This window comes from Hemicordylus capensis, chromosome 3 (genome assembly GCF_027244095.1).
Source record: "Hemicordylus capensis ecotype Gifberg chromosome 3, rHemCap1.1.pri, whole genome shotgun sequence".
In the NCBI taxonomy this organism is placed as follows: domain Eukaryota; kingdom Metazoa; phylum Chordata; class Lepidosauria; order Squamata; family Cordylidae; genus Hemicordylus; species Hemicordylus capensis.
The window spans coordinates 276466785-276485965 of NC_069659.1; the positions used below are offsets into that span (position 1 = coordinate 276466785).

At 39.5% G+C, this 19181-nt stretch overlaps 1 protein-coding gene across 10 annotated transcripts in view; it reads right to left on the reverse strand.

The window, feature by feature from the left end:
- SHOC2 (SHOC2 leucine rich repeat scaffold protein) overlaps positions 1 to 19181 on the reverse strand; it is a 112626-nt gene that overhangs the window by 65142 nt on the left and 28303 nt on the right. For 4 of the 10 annotated variants that reach the window (XM_053308628.1, XM_053308630.1, XM_053308631.1 and 1 more), the window contains one exon: positions 1727 to 1789. The exons of the other annotated variants lie outside the window; for them this stretch is intronic. The gene's annotated coding sequence lies outside the window, so the exon portion shown is untranslated. The remainder of the gene's footprint in view (positions 1 to 1726; positions 1790 to 19181) is intronic. 10 annotated transcript variants of the gene reach the window in all.

Genomic DNA, 19181 nt, shown 5'->3' on the forward strand with positions numbered 1-19181 from the left:
ATACATGGTACCTATTCCAAACATCACCTTTGCAGAAACTACACACAGCTAACCATTTGCCCATCTTAGGACATAGGAACCTGCCATATACCGAGTCAGACCATTGATCCATCTAGCTCAGTATTGTCTACACAGACTGGCAGTGGGTCCTCCAAGGTTGCAGGCAGGAGTCTCCCTCAGCCCTATCTTAAAACACATATATAGATCAAGTACTTTTATGGTCTAGGCCAGGGGACCTTCAGGCACTACAGAAAGTATTAGAGAGGGTGACAGAAGGATCACCCTTTGGAAGAATGCTCTGCCAAACCCCTAGATTAGTCTCTTGTTCTTGTGCTTCTGTTTGCCCCCCTCCCACCACACAAATACACACCCTACCAACCTGACCTTTTTTAGTGGAGTAAACATGGAGGGAAGGGAGGGAGCAATAGAAAGGGAATTGGCAACTGAAGAAAGCAGGAGGATCTGCCATCTGTCAAACTCAACATATAGTGTATACCAATATACCTTGGCAAATATAAAATACAAGTGTATATTAGAATACAATAAGGAGACAATTTAAAATGACTACACTGGAACATTAATGTATAAAACATCCCCAAAATTTAGGTACTGTTGCACAAAAATTAACACATTTGGCTGTTTCCCAAAGGAGCAATTCAGCAGAAATGTAAAAGCCATTTTGAAAGGAGACCTTGGCAACTCTAACCAATAATATTTCTGCTTCCTCCTCCCCACGTTTCTTTGAGTTAAACTACGGCTAATCACGCATATTCTTTCAAGCAACCGCTCTACTTCATTTGACAATCCATACTGAATATAAGCCATTTTTAAAAGACAACATGAAAGCCAAACTTCAAGTTCTGACTTCAAATTTGCAATTCACAAGTTATACTGAATAAAAGCAATTTTGTCTGAAAGTAGCAGTAAAATGTGTCACAGAAGACTGTGCTCAGTCCCAGTTACAGGTGGAGACATACAGGATTTATCAGGACGTCCACAATAATCAGTATGTCCACTTTAGACATTAGCAAATTATCTGTGAAGCAGTATTCAGATAGCAATCATTTTATTTTGCATTATCTTTCCTCCGGCAATTGGAAACAGTTTGTGCACCAGCAGCCTCTGCCCATGTGGTTCCTCAGCACGTACAATTTTAAGTTCTTTGTCGCTGTTGTCATGGCAATTTTGTGGTGTATTGCAATTTTGCATAATCTGTTAAATCTTGAAAGCCATAAATTGCTATGAGTGACTGTCTTAGCTCCCATCTGATAACACCCACATTACAAAAATGCTAGCACAACTGACATATTTGTTGATAAATGAAAGTACATGCAAAAGGCTGACTGGCTTTGGAAGCAGAATTACAACAGCTCAGGTTAAAGGACAGATGTATTCAAGAGCATGTTAGGAAAAAATAAGGGCTGGTTCACATAATCCAAACAGCTTCTTTCTGCATGTGACTGTCACCATGTACAGGGTCATAGCCCAGTTCAGAGATAAAGAGATAAAGAAACAAAATTAAACCCTGGCTTCGTGCAACATTGCAGCCTTTGGAGCGCTCACTCTCTCCTTCCACGCCTGTGTGCAAGTCAGAAGAATTTTACTCCCCACTGTGGCTAGCAACAAGCTGGGATTAATCATGAATGCTTTTTGACTGTGCAAGTCAGACCTCACTAGACATTGGTTATGCTGTTTTTCCTGAATAGTGCTCAGAACCCTAAGTTACCTTTACAAATGTCCATCTTTCTGAGAGACTCCCCTCCTCCACTCACACAAGGACTCTTCTGTCCTATAGGGGATGCAATTAACACATAAATTTTATATTAATATTACCATAATTTGAGGTACAAATGTCAAATTGGGGTAAACGTCGTAATAAGGAAAAAAAGGCTGGAAAACTGCAGAAAGCCAGCAGAAACGCCGCATCAGCGTAAACGCTGCAGTTAGAGGGGGACATTAATGCTTTTTGTTGTGGTTGTGTTGAACGCTCAAAACTTTACTACTGTAAAGCAAAGTTTAAAATAAATCACTGGTATCCCATATCCTTGTCAGTCATAACCCAATTTATTTATTTTATTTATTTATTTAATGGATTTTTATACTGCCCCAAACCAAAGTCTCAAAAGGAAATGAATGCAATGAAATGAAATTAAGACAAATGCTGAACTTTTTTTTTATATTAAAAAGTTAACACATCACATTGCAGAAGTAATTTCCCATTACACTTAATAGAAAACCTTTTTTATTTTTAAGCACATCACATTATAAACTTGAAATTGCATTTCAAAAGAAACCTTCAAAGTCCGAATTATCGCTCTCTGAAATAAAAGGGTTTAAACAAGGTCTCATCTAATGTTTCAGGATAGTCTGCATCCTCATCATTTTCATCCTCTTGTGAAATGTCAGTTGCATCAGTTTGCAGCATTTTCAGATTGTATAATTCCAGCTTCTGTGAAACCAGAAGTCACTGAAGAAGCTTCCAAAACTCATTTTGCTATCTCACCGAAGGCTGCTTTGCACATTTCCCCACCTTTATGCAGGCCTTTCCTCACCCAGTTTTCCCAACGTTTTCGCATGTAAATGCCTTGTTCACAGATAAGTCTAAAGGCTGCAAGATTTGGGTCAAACCACCAGGAATCACAGCTAGTGTAGCTGATACCTTTCTGTATTCATTTTTAACTGAATCCAGTAAGTGTGTACACATCAAGTCCATTATTAAAATGCCACGTGGTTGGGGAAAAAAGCTCCTTTTCTGCCAAATTTCATCAAGCCATTCAAACATTATGTCTCCGCACATCCACCCTTTCTCATTAGCATGTATAACAACATCCAAAGGGAAATAGCCTTTTGAGATATATTTCCATTTAAAAATTAGCATTGGTTTTAGTTTGTTGTCATTTGTGGCGCAGGCTAATATGCACGTGAAAGATGTTTTCTCATTTCCGGTTGTCACTATGGAAACTGTTTTTTCTCCTTTTTCATTCACAGTCCTATTCGGGAGACAATCAAATGTCAGAGGAACTTCATCCATATTTATTATTTGTGATTGCACAAATTTTTCCCCACTCAAGAGCGTTTGCAACGAACTTTAAAAATGCTGATCCCCCCCACCCCGCCACTTCTTCGGCAGCTGTTGTCCCATTGTTGTTTTAGTGCACACAGATAAATTCTTTCAACTCATAAATCTATAGCACCAATACAGGCTACCTTTAAAGTCAGTTATTCCCATTTGTTGTGCCATTAATTTTGCTTGTAGGCAGATTTTCACAGTAGAGACTGGCAGTCCTTTTTCTCTCTGCTTTTTAATCCACTCCTCAAAGTTGTTCTCCAAATCAGGACAGGCTACAACACCACTTCTCCTTGCACATTTTGATTTCAGCATACTTGCCAGGTCATCTTTTTCTGATTTCCACCTACAAATGCAGCGTTCATCCACTTCAAATTCATGGGCTGCAGCTCTATTTCCGATCTGCTCTGCTTTTAGCACAACTGTCAGCTTGAAACTAGCAGTGTAGCTCTTATGCCGTTTGGGTGCCATTTTTGCCCAGGAAAACGCTACCACAAATCCCACCCAGAAATCTCATGTAAACGCCGCATCGGTGGAAGCACTTTTCCAGCTTGCCCCCAAATTCTCATGTAAATGCCGCAGGCGGCAAAAAACGACTTTTAAAAACATACCCGCAACAGCATTTCTACACAAAATTATGGTAATTATTCTGCGTCTATACTTCACCCAAAAATTTGACAGATAAATCTATTTCTTCATTACAGACTGTTGCATTGTTTCCAAACTACACAGGAATTTAAGTTCTTTACCAATTTTACTATGCTAATATGAAATGTCTGGAATTTCCTTATCCCCATGAATGATGAAATTTCCTTCGGTGCAAGGATAACATGGTTCTTATTAAAGGTGTGCATGAATCAAATTCTGTGATTTGATTCAAGTTCGAATTGAATCGAAGAATCATTGAATTGATTCATTGAAAACAGCCAGCTTGGCCAACTGTCTCGACAAATCACTCCCAGATCATCCAAATCAATTCAAGTGATTTGAGCACCATTTGGAGGCCTGTTTCGCTGGGAAAACAGGCCTCAAAATGACACTGTTTTTCTGGGGAGAGCTGGTCAACCAACTGGGGTCTGGCAGGTAGAACAGTCCTCTTTTTCAGACTCAGCATGTCTGCCCACTTCAGAGGACTGGTCTACCCAGTAGACTAGTACTCCAAGGCAGGCTGAAGTGCTAAGTCCAGACCAGAGGGCTGGTCTGAATAAAGCTTTACAATTTTCATTACATTACAGTTTTCACTATATTCCACACTTTCTAGGCTTCAGAAGGGGTTGCAGAGACCTGCATTAAGCAGATATGGCCTGCAAAGCATTTACTGTATTGCTTTTCATGGAACAAGGATACATTTAGAACAAATCCTAAAATAAAACCAAGAGATGGCAATCCTTTTATGTTTTTCTGATGTTTCCTACTGTAACAAAGCTCTTGAACAGAGGGAAACAGAAATAGGAATATGGAAGACAGCAAAGGATAACTGCAGAGGGGAAAACACGAAGAACTAACTTTAGGACACTATTTTTTACAGATAATCCTTCTTCAACATTATTTTAAAATTAGCTCCACAGGTTACTGTCGCTCCTGAAGTGCAGGCCCAGTTTTGAAGACAAGAGGACCTGTTCAAAATGGCACTTACCACTTTACACAACAAATGTTGCCCATAGCTTCCGAAATCTTCATCTGAAGACAGCTATGCAGAGACAATACAGTTTATATGTGGTAGTTTGCTGTACTGCTCCTGTAGCTGTAACCACTTCATACACAAAACCCCTGAAACTACTAACACAACAGTACTTATTCCATTGTTGCAAGATATCTTAAGCACAAAACATGCACACAATACATCTCTCTTTTCACAATAAAGTACTATGAAGCACTTTTCTAGTCTCAGTACATTAAGATTTACAAGATGAGAGTTGGTTAAATACCATTACAGCAGGGAATTAAATGGAACGTTACTATGGGCCCCCAAAGCTTTCCCATAAGAAGAATGGCAACCATCTACCAGGAAATGAAGTACATTTACCTAGGTCATATTAATTGCTGTTCCTCTGCCCTCCTATCTTATCAGCTACAAAGTCTGACTGCTTCAGCTCCAAATGCTTTTATGAACATAAGTTTTGGCCTTGTCTAAGCAGTGTTACGTCTGGATGACTTTCAGCACTCTGAATTTTCTACTTGTAATTAGATGGTCAAAAGTCACAAAATCATGTTTTGCAGAAAGTAAAAATTGATTTAATTTTGAGATAAAGCAAGGAAGTGCTTTCAGCTCAAGTCTAAACAAGAAAAAGGAGAATCTCTGTATGACGATATAGAGCAAAACACCTAGGCTGACACAAGAACAAACACACCCCTCTATATCTATATGAATTAGGTTTTTTAAACAAGAGTAATGATAATATAGAACTTCCATTTACCAAAGAAATAAATGTTCTAAAAAAGAGTGTTTTACTATTGGCTGCTGGTTTCAGTGGTTTGCAACAGCCAAAGCTCCGTTCAGTCTACATTTAGGAAGTATGCATAAACCCTAAATGAATAAAACTACTACATTACTAATATACTTTCTTTTGTGGCTGTTAGCTTTTTTAAAAGCGAAAAAGAGCCAGCATGATGTAGTGGTTAGAGTAGACCGGGAAGACCAGAGTTCAAATTCCCATTCAGCCATGAAGCTCACTGGGTGACTCTGGGCCAGTCATGTATCCCTAACCTACCTCACAGGGTTGTTGTGAGGATAAACATAACCATGTACACCACTCTGGGCCCCTTGGAGGAAGAGCGGGATGTAAAGGTTGTGTGTGTGTGTGTGTGTGTGTGTGTGTGTGTGTGTGTGTGTTAAGAGTTCCATATTCAGAAACTTTTTTTTAAAAAAAGCAAAGCTAAGCACATGCTACTTCTAAGGGCCACTTCATTTTACATGACAATCATGTTTGCTGAAGATAAATACTGTGAAAAGGAGACAACTCCAAACATGCAGTGCATATGTGTGAAGGAAGCAATGTTTAAGTGCCAGATCCCAGAAACACATCTAGGATTACTTGGAGGTGCACACCTTTATTCTAAGTACTTGCTTACCGTTGCAATTGTCAAAATAGCCATGGCAAACCTTTATTTATTTAACATATTTTTATACCACCCAAAACTTATGTCTCTGGGTGGTTTACAAACATGACCACCATGTAAAGAGAGAAGCAGCACTAAAGGGGATAGAAAGCCTATGCTACAGCACCATATATTTCAGTTCTCACACATGCCGGTTACTTCTCTAATGCTGATGTAGGAAAAGAAGGATGTGGGATATGGGCGGGGAAGAGAGAGGACTGACAAGCAATCCACAGGCAACTTCTGGAGCATAGGGCTGTAAACCCAAGAATGCCAAAGGCTGCAAACCTGTTATGAAAATGGCTAAAACTAGCACTGTTTGTAGATTCAGAGTGCAGCCCTTCTTCTAAAACAGCATTGTGGGTCTGAAATTAATATTGCCAAGTATATTTGAGAGGGAGGCTTGCCAACCCCAGAGGCTGCTGGGGGAGAAGAGGAGGAGGAGGAAAATAAAAGGAGATAGAATAGGAAAAATAATTTGGAAACTTCTGCAGTACCCAAGAGGGATGTATTTCTGGTGCTATAAGCAATTTTGAGGCATGGATTTACAAGATTCAAAACATTATATAAAGAGCTTTGGGGACCCGGCCGATAAAAATCCTGTAAGTATGTAAGTCTGTACTTTTTCTTTTCATACAAGAACTGTTAAAAGCTTTTAAATACTTTCCACCAAAAGAGTCAAACTGATGTATAGTAATAGCTGTAAATATACAGATTGCCAGTTATTAGAGTTTACAATGTAATCTAGGATGACAATCCTAGATTCAACCCTTTTTCAAAGGAGTGCAAACAAGAGTATTTCAACTCTTCCTTCAAGCGAGTTACATCACTTTACTGTAGAGGATACATCAAAGACCACAATGTTACATCATGGGCCATGATAAACAAACAAAAGAGGAACACTTAGTTATTTGTTCAGAAGGAAACTTCTAAGACAACAATAAATCTTCTATTAAGAGAATAGTCAGAATGTTGGGACCAAAGGGTTTCAAGTCTCTCAACTCTAGGGCTAGAAGACAGATCCTGACAGCATCCATAATAGGCAGTGGGTAGTAGAATACAGGTGCACAAGAGTACTACTTAGTTTCCTGGCCTGCACGCTTGTGCTCTGGGTAAGTGTCCAATTCACTATCCAAGGCTGTGATTAGAATGGTGGATTCAAGACAGAGATCACCACACACCACCGTGACTGAACTTTTAATATTTAAGAAAAATCAAGCTGAATCCAAGAGTAAATAGGGCAGTCTTACAGTCCCCAGACAGTATAGGATGGGCTCACAAATAATGCAGCACCTGAGATTGCCATGAGCTGCTGCAGCCCTGGGAGCACACATGAGCCCTACTTCCGATCCCCTTCTTCTCCTTTTCCCACCACCCATAGCCCTCTGCTGGGGCAAAGAGCCAGAAGGTCAGTTCATCTAGCATGACTAAATGTGCACAAGAAAATGAAGCAGAGCTCGATGGCTGTTTGCTCACTCACTGTTTGGGTAGAGAGAGAAAGCAAACCTATAGGGATATGCATGAAATGAGTTTTGTGACACAAAAGTGGGTTGGGTGGTAGGCAGCGTTCCCTCTAAGGCGTGTGCATGTGTGCATGCTCACACTTTTAAAATATCCGCTCAGTTATTTTTAGATCCCGCTCAAGTTGAATCAGGAAGGTTCCACTCTGAATATACATGCACACACAATGCCTTGATACTGCCACCCAGAACAAAACTCATTCTGCACACAGATGAATGCTGGTGGTAGGGCATGATGGGTGCTACCTACCACCCAACCCACAAATGAAATGGGCAAGAGGATGATTTTTAACCAATGTTTACCCTTTCCCACAATCCCACATAGGATCCTAAGCCAACCAAGAAGCAAGGAGACCGAAAGTCAATAAGAAGTCAGTGCCAGAAAACAGGCCTCTAAAATGGTGCTCAACGTGTCTCAAATCAAAATGGGATTATTTTGTTCTGAGCTTGAAACAGGCCCTTTAATTAAAGGGTGTTTTGTTTGTAGCTCAAAACGGCCTGTTTGGACATCCCTACAAACCTATAATCAGTCTCTATAGCAATGCTATGATACTGCAATGGCAGATGCCCCTCCTGTCAGTTCCTTCTCAGATGTGGGGAAGGAAGCTGACAGGGTTCCTTCACGCAAACCTACATGCATTTCATAGTTTAAAAGTTTTGTATGTCTTATCCCAGCTGGGAATAAAGAGATAAGACAAATGAATCAGGGAATATACAAATTCCCATTCCCTATTTGAAATGCTGTGACCAGTTTCATTACCGTGATGCATCTTGATTTCTGATGGATCATTTCTAAGTAAAATATAACATTGTAAAGATGCTTTAAAAACACATTAAAACATATTTTAAAAGTGTAACTTATTGCAAGTATATCGGAACACTGGCCGATAAGACCAATACCATGCCAACACACCAGGGATTTTTCTTGTATAAGGAGAGGGTGCAATTTTCAGCAGTTCCTCTTCTCTTTGCAGCCACTTGTGCCTCCTGAAATGTCTCAGGGTGGGGAACCCTCAGGGATATATTTTCGGGAGGCATAGGCAGCTGAGGAGGGGAGAGGATCACCAAAAAGCTGGATTACTGTTTTATTTCTGTGTTTATTTTTATATTTTATATTATATTTTACTCTGGTAAAATAAAAGTATTGTAAGTTGTCTTGAATCCCAGAAAAGCAGCATAGAAATGTTTTAAACAACAACAAAAAATCAATTATGTTATGATAGAATAACTTCAGAAGATCTTGTCCCTGTGGATTAAAAAAAAAAAGAATCGTTTCCAAACAGATTCTTCAAAGTCTGTTAGAATGATGCATCACATTTGAACACAGAATAAATGTGTTCAGTGACATTTCTAATGTGGAAAAAAGTGGGGAGGGACAGGCATTCTTGCCATATGCCTGTTAGATGATATATACTTCAGAACTCCTTCTCCAAAAATGTGCAAGTGCTATCTACTTTAAAATTACTAAATTTATGTAGTCCAGTAAATCAAGCAGTAACTTGAAGTTTAGATTTAAAGTCAATTTGTTTTTCTATGGCACAAATTAGAGGATTAGTTCTTCATAAACTTCTAAAGAAAAAGGAATGAATGTTACAAACCTACATGCAATTCATCGTTTAAAAGTTTTGTTTCATTTGTACTCGCACATTTGCATGCTTCTTTAATCATTAACATTCATTTTCATTCTTTGACCCTACCACCCAATCTCTTCCATAAATATCTGTTACTGTATAAATCCATACGAGGGAACACAAAAAGCCCTGATGAACAACCTTTCCATTACTTCAACATACTTTCCACTTTAACTGGAAAATAGATGAGGCAAGACTTATCTAGCTAAAATGGAATATATTTGGTTGATGGAATCTCATGACCAGCACAACATGCATTTTACAAATACAAGCACAGGCAGCACAGCATGCTACTCCACTAAAAATCACTAGCATGGATGTTCCCAGTCCTGAAAACCATAAGTGGAACAGAAAGCTGCATTCACAGAACTCTCCTCAGGTGGTAATAAGAGCTTGACAGACAAGATCACAGATAGGGACAAGGACCACTTATTCAGAGACTGGGAACTAACTTTCACCGACCTAACAGAAACAAAACAAACAAACAAAAAATGGATCCAGGCCAATAAAGGTGTGAACGAAAGCAACATCACTTTAAGGACAGGTTAAGATCATTACATGATTACGGTGAAACCAACATATAATTTTGCACAAAGCCTTTTTAAAAGTATACAAAAATCGCTTCAACCCACTCCTAGTTTTCCTCATCCTCTCCTATTGGAGTTCAGGTTGATATCATGGGACTGCTCCATCTCTCCTTTTCCTAGTAATTTGCTGTATAAGATAGAACATGATGCGATGTCACTATTTTCTGTTTGTGCCATCTTCTGACAGCCGTTTATGTGAGGCAAGGGTGGAGCAGCATATAAAGCATGATGATATCACATATTTTACTGCACAATATGGGGAGCAGGGATGCAGCTGTTCTGTGATTTGTGTAATGTTTAATTCTACTCTTAATCCTAGTACAGTATAATTTCGAGAGCTGAGACAGGATACCTAAAACAAAGAAGGCAGATAACTGCCTAGTCTTCTCTTGAAAAATCTCTGAGGAAGAAGATGCCACAATTTCTCCAAAAGGCTTGTTCCAGTACTCGACCACTCATATAGGCTGAGCAGGAGGAAGGACTTCCTATCTCCGTGTTGTTTCAGACTATTTTCAGTACATATGGTGAACAGCGTTTCACTCATTTAAAATAGACTTCTAAAATTTGAAAATTGTTGGTATTTTTCCCCACCTTAATATTTTTCCCTGGGCTAAATGAACACAGTTCTTCCATCTTGATTTACAGGTTTTACATTCTAAAACTTACCTTTTCACAGGTCTCCTTAAAATCTTTTCCAATTATAGTGTCCAGGGAGCAGCACAATCTCAAAGAAAAGGTTTTATCAATGCAAGTAATAAAGTTATTACTTGCATTGTAATATGCAATTATTACAATAATTGCATATTACATAATAAATAATAAAGTTTACTACTATAAATTCCACCAGTGTTTTGGAAATAGTGATTTGGTTGATATGACATAAAAGCCATATTCAGACATTATGCTGTATGTGTGTACAGGTGACCATAAATATGTATTTTTATGTAAATAATTGTATATGAATTCATTTTAAAAGTAAACCAACCTGGGTATAAGTCCCTCAAATGCATGGTATAGATAGGAAGCATACTACTGTACATGCATTGAACATAATTTGTAAATAACTATCTCTGTACACTGTATGCATATTGTAACATGTGAATGCGTTAAAAGGTCATGGACCTTCCAATTCTGAACACCATCTCTAAATCAGTTGTGTTATACTGGATAGTAATATTGAAGGTGTTGGCTGTCTGACCACTTAATTCACACTGGTTTGTGTATGTTGCATGTGTTAGTAACATGCATGTTTGAGTTTATTTTGTTGCATTCCATCCAGTCTTGCAGTTGAAGACTGGCTCTGGATTCTTAAGCAGATTTTTAAAAGGTGCTTTCTAATGATAGAAGGTTCAGAGCTACTTTATATAAGATGATGTGTGGATTTGTTGCATTTGATTATCTCAGAATGATTAACTGTTATATTCTGGATCAGATATTTACATTACACTTGGAACCAACAAGAATATTTTAGTTCACTCATTACTTAATTTTGTATTTAAGGTGTCCTCATTCTCTCCAACACAGATAAATGGAAGAAGGAAAGCTTGTTCCAAAGTGTTGGTGAGTATTCAGTACATTACATATACAGAAGGATTCTTGAAACAAATGTGCTGAAGATTTCTCCCAGCCATTCATAAACCTGAATAATTAGGAAGCTCACTTCTACAAATTAGGCTGATATATTCCTTGAAACCATAGGTCATAGGGAAGTAAAAGCCAGAGTTCTTTTAAAAGAGAGTATTGCATAAATTGAAATATTTTGACTGATCTTTGACCATAATAAAGATTATAAATATAAAAACTGAAAGATTGTGGTTATGTGTACTAAAAGGGCTGTTACACACACAGTGGGGCTGAGACCCTGTTAATCAAGTCCTGCAACCTGTAAGATGAATGGGCTGGTGATGAGCAAAAGTAGTTGACAAGATTCTTGGTCAGGTCTCTCAGCTTTCAGCTATTGCTGCAATAGACATCTGTGTGTCTGATTTCTACCTCTCACCCCCACCAGAGGCTCACTATTATCTGTGTGGAAAAGCCCACAGTAGGTAGCAGTTTGTTACTATGACAGACAGTAGGGAAGAGTCTAAGTAGGTTTTCCTAGAATCTACCCTCCATAGAGAAATTGCTATGACCGCACTTTCCGCTCCTTCAAGCTAGGCTGGCACCAGGTGAAAACTTATCTAGAGTCACTGACCAGACCTGGACACGGCTCCAACAGCCCTAGAATAGACTGGCTTGAGACTTCCTCTCGCTTGTACGGCCAGAGTTCACAAAACCTGGCTGTAGGCAAACAAGATATTATTCTAAAAACAAAGCATTCAGTAGCACTATGACTTTGGAGTCATATGACAAAGAGTGTTGCAAATAACCCTCTGGAACCTTTTAAAACCAGACTGAAACCATTTCTAAGTATATGAATTAAGAAAGAACTAGTGGGCCCGGGCGCAGAACATCTGCATCTCTGGGCCGAGTCCCGCCGCCGCGGCGGGGCCGAGTCCCGCCGCCGCGACATTATGCATATTACATAATAATGTCATAATAATCACATAATTACATAATAATAATACATGATACATAATTACATAATTATATAATAATTAATGAGGGACATTATGAGTCCCAATCAGCTGGGCTGCCGGGACGCACGTTCGAAAGGCACACCCAGGAGAATTATATAGATAGATGTGGAAAATGGGAGTTAAAAACACACACAGAGAAATTAAGAAAATACAAAACAGTAACTAATATTGAGTTTTACCTTGGTTCAAGGGTTAGTTCCTTACCTAAGAGAGTGTGAATAGTGTTATAGCATCTGTCTTTGAAAAATAGCTAGCAGATGGGAAGTGCTGACATATTGTTAGTCTCTGGACACAAACCTTTACAAGAATTAAAGAGGTTAGGCTTCAACCCATCTTCCCGGCATAATAAGGAGGCTCAGCACATCTCTTCTGAAACACTGGTCTCAGCCAATCAGAATTTAGTGTTTCCCTCCAAATCTAATGTCCCCCCTCCTGAATCAATTTTGACTTACACAACTAAAGATGGGTCTGGATTAGAGTGGTTTACCTAATTCAGGGAAAGGGTTAAGACTGGGGATGTGCACAAATCGTGGGTTTTTTAAAAATTTGATTTGTGCCCAAAAATAAATCACCCCTGATTTGTTTTGTATACAAATCTACTCCCTCCAAATCACCCCAGATTCTATTTGTATTTGCTTTGATTCGATTTGGATTCGGACCACTTAACAAGGTTAAGGGGCACCAAAGTTGGATGGTGGGTAGGTCTCCATGGGTGCCACCTACCACCCAAATTTCAAGGCAGTGGGATGCTTGGTTGATTTTTAATGATTTTTAAAAAAAAAGGTTTTACCAATTCTGAACATTTCCGCCATAGGAAAACAATGGGGATGCGAAGTTGCCATATCCTAACCCTAACACGGATCCCCATATTTCTTTCTTTCCTTTCCTTTTTTAAAGCTAAGCTCTAGCCCTTATAGAAGTGGAATTATGGAGCAAAATGTGCAGTCATTATTTTTCAAGTGTTTGGATTCTTTGGTGTATAATAACTTTTCCTCATAATTAATCGCTATGAGGATTCATTTCACACCTTCATTTCTTCTGTTCATTTTGACTGTCACTGGATGGTGCCAACTGTCAACTGCCATATGTCAACTATGCGCCGCCCCCCCCCCCGCACACACGGGTACTCAGTTTATTTTTTAGGTATTTTTGTTTAGATTCTTTGGTGTCTTTATTACAAAACTTCATTTCTTTGGTTTATTTTGACCCCACTGCTTTGCAGGTGGGGGTGGGGCATCCCATGCTCCAACTACCCCCCAACCACAAAGTACTCCGTTTATATTTTAGGGATTTTTGAGGTGTTTAGACTCTTTGGTGTGTAATGAATCCTCATAGGAATTCATTATGAGGAAAGGTTATTAAACATCAAAGAGCCTAAACACTTGAAAAAAATTCTAGAATATAAACTGAGTAGTACCCCACTGCCTTGTTGTGGGTGGGAGTGGTGTGTAGTTGGCACATGACAATTGACAGTTGGCACTGACGAAAAGAGTCAAAATGAATAGAAGAAATGCAAGTGTGTAATGAATCCTCATAGGGATTCATTGAGGGGAAGTTATTATACACTAAAGAATCCAAACACTTGAAAAAATATGGATTTTGCTCCATAACTCCACTTCCACTCCATTTTTTTTTTTTTAAGTGAAAGCTGGGAAGCTGGGGGAATTAATAGGAGGGATCCGAATCTCGAATCGATTCGGACTGAATCAGGCGTGATTCGATTTGTACCCGAATCTAGCCAATGGACCACAGGGGTGATTTGTTTTGTCTCCAAATCACCTGAAATATCTAGATTTGGGTACAAATCGATTAGTACCTGAATCAATTTGCACATCCCTAGTTAAGACTATACCTTGATGGCTAATTCCATTTAACAACAAGAGGCAAATAGTGCACTCCTTCAATAACAGAAGTGAGAATGTCCCCATTCAGAGCCAAGATGGAGATCTGGGTTTCATCACAGCTACTCACAAGACTTAGGGCTGCACATTTACCTGGGAGAAAGCCCCACTAAATTTAGTGAAACTTAGTTCTGGGCAATAACGTCTATAGGATCAGGCTGTAAGGTTCTTGAGTAATCTATTTCTCAAAATGTTGACAGCTGTTCCTAACTGTTGTACAATAGAGTTCTGGTTTGGCAATCTTCTCCTACAGCTTCACTATGAGTTTTGTTACCCTTCCCACCCCTCATCCCAAGTCCAGTTTTGGTTGTCTTGAAGAAATCAGTGATGGCTTTTAAAAAATATATTCCAGCCTTGAGTGGTTGAAATGAGAACAAATGTTTTCAACTTCCACTGCTTGCTAAATAGCAAAGGTAATTTTTAAAAAAATGTAAAGAAGCCTACATAGCAAGACAGATTCTGCCATGCTGCCAAACTCCCTTGCTTGTCTGGTTGTCTACTTTTACAACATATGTGGCCAATCTGGAAAAATACTGAAAGCAATCTCTTTGTTCCAGTATTTCAAGAACGACTACCAGTTCTCCTGTTTCTGGTAGTGCTATGCAGTTTCCTCCTCCTGGAAGAACTCACCTTCCTCTTTGACAGTCTCCTCCTAATGGTCTTGTTGCAATGCCCCTGTCTCCTGTCTAAAAACTCCACTTCCTGTTCTTCCACTGAGGTGCAGTTCGTTACCCTGGTTTTAAGAACATAAGAACAGCCCTGCTGGATCAGGCCCAAGGCCTATCTAGTCCAGCATCGTGTTTCAAACAGTGGCCAACAAGATGTGTTGCATTTCTGAGAAAATTTCCCGTGGCATGATTGAAGAGTCTTTTGCTTGTAGTGTAACCCATGTAATGGACCATATTCAAGCTGCCCCAATTGAATTGTTTTGGCTGGGGGCAAGCAGGCACTTTAAAAGGAGGAATGCAGGTCTTACCTGCCCCTCCATTGCAGCCCCACTACCCAGAGTGGCATTGTTTGTATGAAGCAACTGGGTTCTGTTTGCCAGTTGCATTTTCTTAGGAACAGGAAGTTCCCTGTTCCCAGAAGGAAATGACGGCTGAGTCCATTGAGCAACACTGAACACTCAAGATGGCATCTGCACATGCTCAGATGCCATTTCTTGCTGGGAACAGGCAATTTCCTATTCCTAAGCAAATGATGCTGGCAAACAGAGAGCCCAGCTACTTCATACAAACAGCGCTGCTCTGGGGCAGCAGATCTGCAACAGAGGAGCAGGTAAGACCTGCCTTCCTCCTTTAAAAGTGAATCTCTGCTACCCTGGACGTGAATAAAACACTTCGTGCACATCCCTAACATCATGTCTTCCCTTTTCTTCCAAATTTGATCCTGTTTTTTGGAAGGGGGCACAGAAAGAAGTTTCAGAATTGTAGGGTTGTATCCAACTGTGCTTCGTGTTATCAGGAAAGTAATCATGTAGTAATTTTTGCTTGGCAGCTCCCCAGGTTTCATCAATAACCCCTGCTACTGCCTGCAAGTGCAACACTTTACTTTTCCACACAGGGATGAATGAGACTAATTCACTTATATGAGATAAAGCAAAGAGACGAATTTAAGAATACTATGGGCGTGGGGGCTATATCTGCCCCTGGTGGTCCCAGTGCCTAGAGAAAGAAGCTGGTTAAGCCCTCTTAGCTGTGTCTTGTATGTTTCTGGATCATGCTAGAGTGTGATAGAATGGTGGAAATTGGCTCTATAAGCTTATATATAATTTTGTTACAGCATGACAATTTACAGCATAAGGAAAACCAAATGTGAAATAATATTGCAAAAATGTGGAACAAATGGCTCTGTTTTCTGATGTTTGTAAGTACCATTCAGCTATTTCTTGTGAGTGTGCTGGAATTGCGCAAACCGATTCGCATTTGAAACAGTGCAGAAATCAGAACTAAGAAGCTGAAAGTTCTCATTACAAAATAAGAGAACATATTTTGGGAGCAGATGGCACTTTTCATCCCACTGCAGCAGCAGTTACTAGTTCACTATCAGTTTTTCTTCTCTATCTGGCCAGTCTAAACAAACAGAAAAGTGAAGTCAAACACTTTGCTCCATCTGATTTGTGTCTCCTTACAACTTTTAAGACTTGAACCTAGTTTTATGTAATACCTAATATATTACTTCAAATTATAATTGGGTGAGTATCAAGTTTGTAGCTGATGGAGTGGAAGTCTGATTTCAAGTGGAAATGATTGCTGATTCAGAGAGAGAAATCTCAGCTGGGGCACACTGTAACTACAGTTGAATTTTGAAAATAGTGGCTCACATAATGCGCAGAACAGTACGTTGAAGAGAGGCACTCTAAAGAATACCTGTGCTGCTGTGGAGGCAGGGCTACTCCACGCCTACTAAGAATTGTGGAATCACAGCTGCAACGCTACTCTCATTGGGAAAGGGAGTATCCGAGTGGTCATAAATGACTTCCACAAAAATGGACTAAGCACGCCCAAGCTTAACAGAAATTCCCTACCTTAGCTGATTTAGTTCTAATTTAAAAGCCTCAATTTGAACCCTTCCTATCCAGTATCTCTCTGTATTGGATATCGGTTAAGCAGCAAATGTACCTTGCCATTTATCTGATAATCTACTAGTTTTTAAAAAGATCTCCGTATTCATGCAGTGACTCAGCACATTTCAATTTATTATGCCTTCCCAAATCAACTACTCTAACTTTGTTGGTTCTGTATACATGAAATTTGACTGCAGAGTTACTTGTTCACTCACTTCAAGCTCAGCATCTCTCTTCAGAGTACAGCATCACCCCACATCTTAGCATTCCATGGCCATTGTGGCAATTATCTAGGTCCTTCCCACCAAAGCTGACAATTTATCAGCTTCTCAACATGTGTCTGGTTGGGATAACAACTGGGTTTTCAGTTCCTGTACAATTAAACCAGCTTAGAGGATGTGTCAGGGTTTGATCTCAGCAATCCCACTGGCCAGAAATAGCTTCCTTGGATTGGCTTTGCAACATATCCAGTGGATAACAGTCATGGAATCTGTCCACATATAAAATTTAACATTACCTATATTACGTTTTCAAGCATTTCCCTAACCTTGCTCCTATTACTGTTTCCATTAGATCAAAGTGGAGAAGAGTCACCCTCTTTAAAAAGGAACTACTCTTGTCTTGGAAGCCTCATCTCCCCCCACCCTTCCCCACAAAAATACACCTTTTCACTCATCACAACATAAATGTAACTGAATGGCTGGTATCTGACTTGTTGAAATTCGCCGATAATACCATCTTGTGATCACAAATGGTGTGAAGAATCCTATCTGATAAAAGATGCATGCTCCCATTTGCAACACAAACCATTTTTTGTATTCTATGCATTATAAACTCTAACACACTGTAGACTTCAAAAAATAAAATGTGTCAAGACTGTTCTCCAAGTCAGACTTAAAAGTCTAACAGGAGAAAATTCCAAGTCTCATTTCCTTTGTTCCAGAGTATTTGTAAATCCTTAGAATTGGTTGTCCAGTTTCACAGATTCATTTCCACTGCCGTCATTTCTTCAGTTTTCCTATTGCTATTTAATGCTTCCTCTATAATCAGTTCCACACACAAGATCATTGACACACAGACTATGTGCAATAGATGTGTATTGATCATCTCACAAATCTTAGGGTAAGTTTTTAGCATACTCTTAAATGATACCTTATTGTAGCAGCAAGTTAAAAATGTACAAGATAATGCACCAAACAGAGCCCTAATCATTTGTTTTCTCATTCATTTACACATCAACAATTGGACTGCATCTCGATCTTAAGCACTATTCCAGACTGTAGCATCACAGTTTCTGCCCTATAATCATGATGATATTGGAATCTGATGAGAACTCTTAACAAATCTGGGATGAAATTTGGTCCAGTAAGCAAGCAAACATTAGGTGATCAACAACTTTTGACACATGCAGAGGTGTCATATACCAGTCTCAGCTTAGTGGCAGATTTGTCCTCTCTAATTACTGCATGATGTGGTATTTTTCCCTACAACTGGGATCTTATGAAACTTTCTGCCTTCTTATAGATGTTATTCAATAACATTGCTATTTCTTTTACAAATTACATCATCATCATTTTTAAATATTTTAACTAACTGGTTGAATCTTCTTTTAGTCACCAAAGTTATCTGCCAACTGAGCTCTATCTTGCCTTCCATGGTTACTGGACTTCACCTCTCAAGCTTGTATCTGAAAGATTTTTCAGATTTATGTAGTGCTGCTTTCTTCTCTCCATCCTTCCTCATAAGAACATAAGAACAGCCCTGCTGGATCAGGCCTAAGGCCAATCTAGTCCAGCATCCTGTTTCACACAGTGGCCCATCAGATGCCGCTGAAAGCCACAGGCAGGAGTTGAGGGCATGCCCTCTCGCCTGCTGTTACTCCCCCACAACTGCTCAGAGGCATCCTGCCTTTGAGGCTGGAGGTGGCCTGTAGCCCTCCGACTAGTAGCCAATGATAGACCTCTCCTCCATGAAGTTGTACAAACCCCTCTTAAAGCCATCCAGGTTGTTGGCTGTCACCACATCTCATGGCAGAGAATTCCACAAGTTGATTATGCGTTGTGTGAAAAAGTAATTCCGTTTGTTGGTCCTAGATTTCCTGGCAATCAATTTCATGGGATGACCCCTCCTTTCTTATCCTTTACTCCAATAGACTTTTAACATCCAAAAGGCTTGTGTTTGTTCAGAGAAGTAGGACTCTTATTATTACTTCTAACACTCCAGATTCAGCA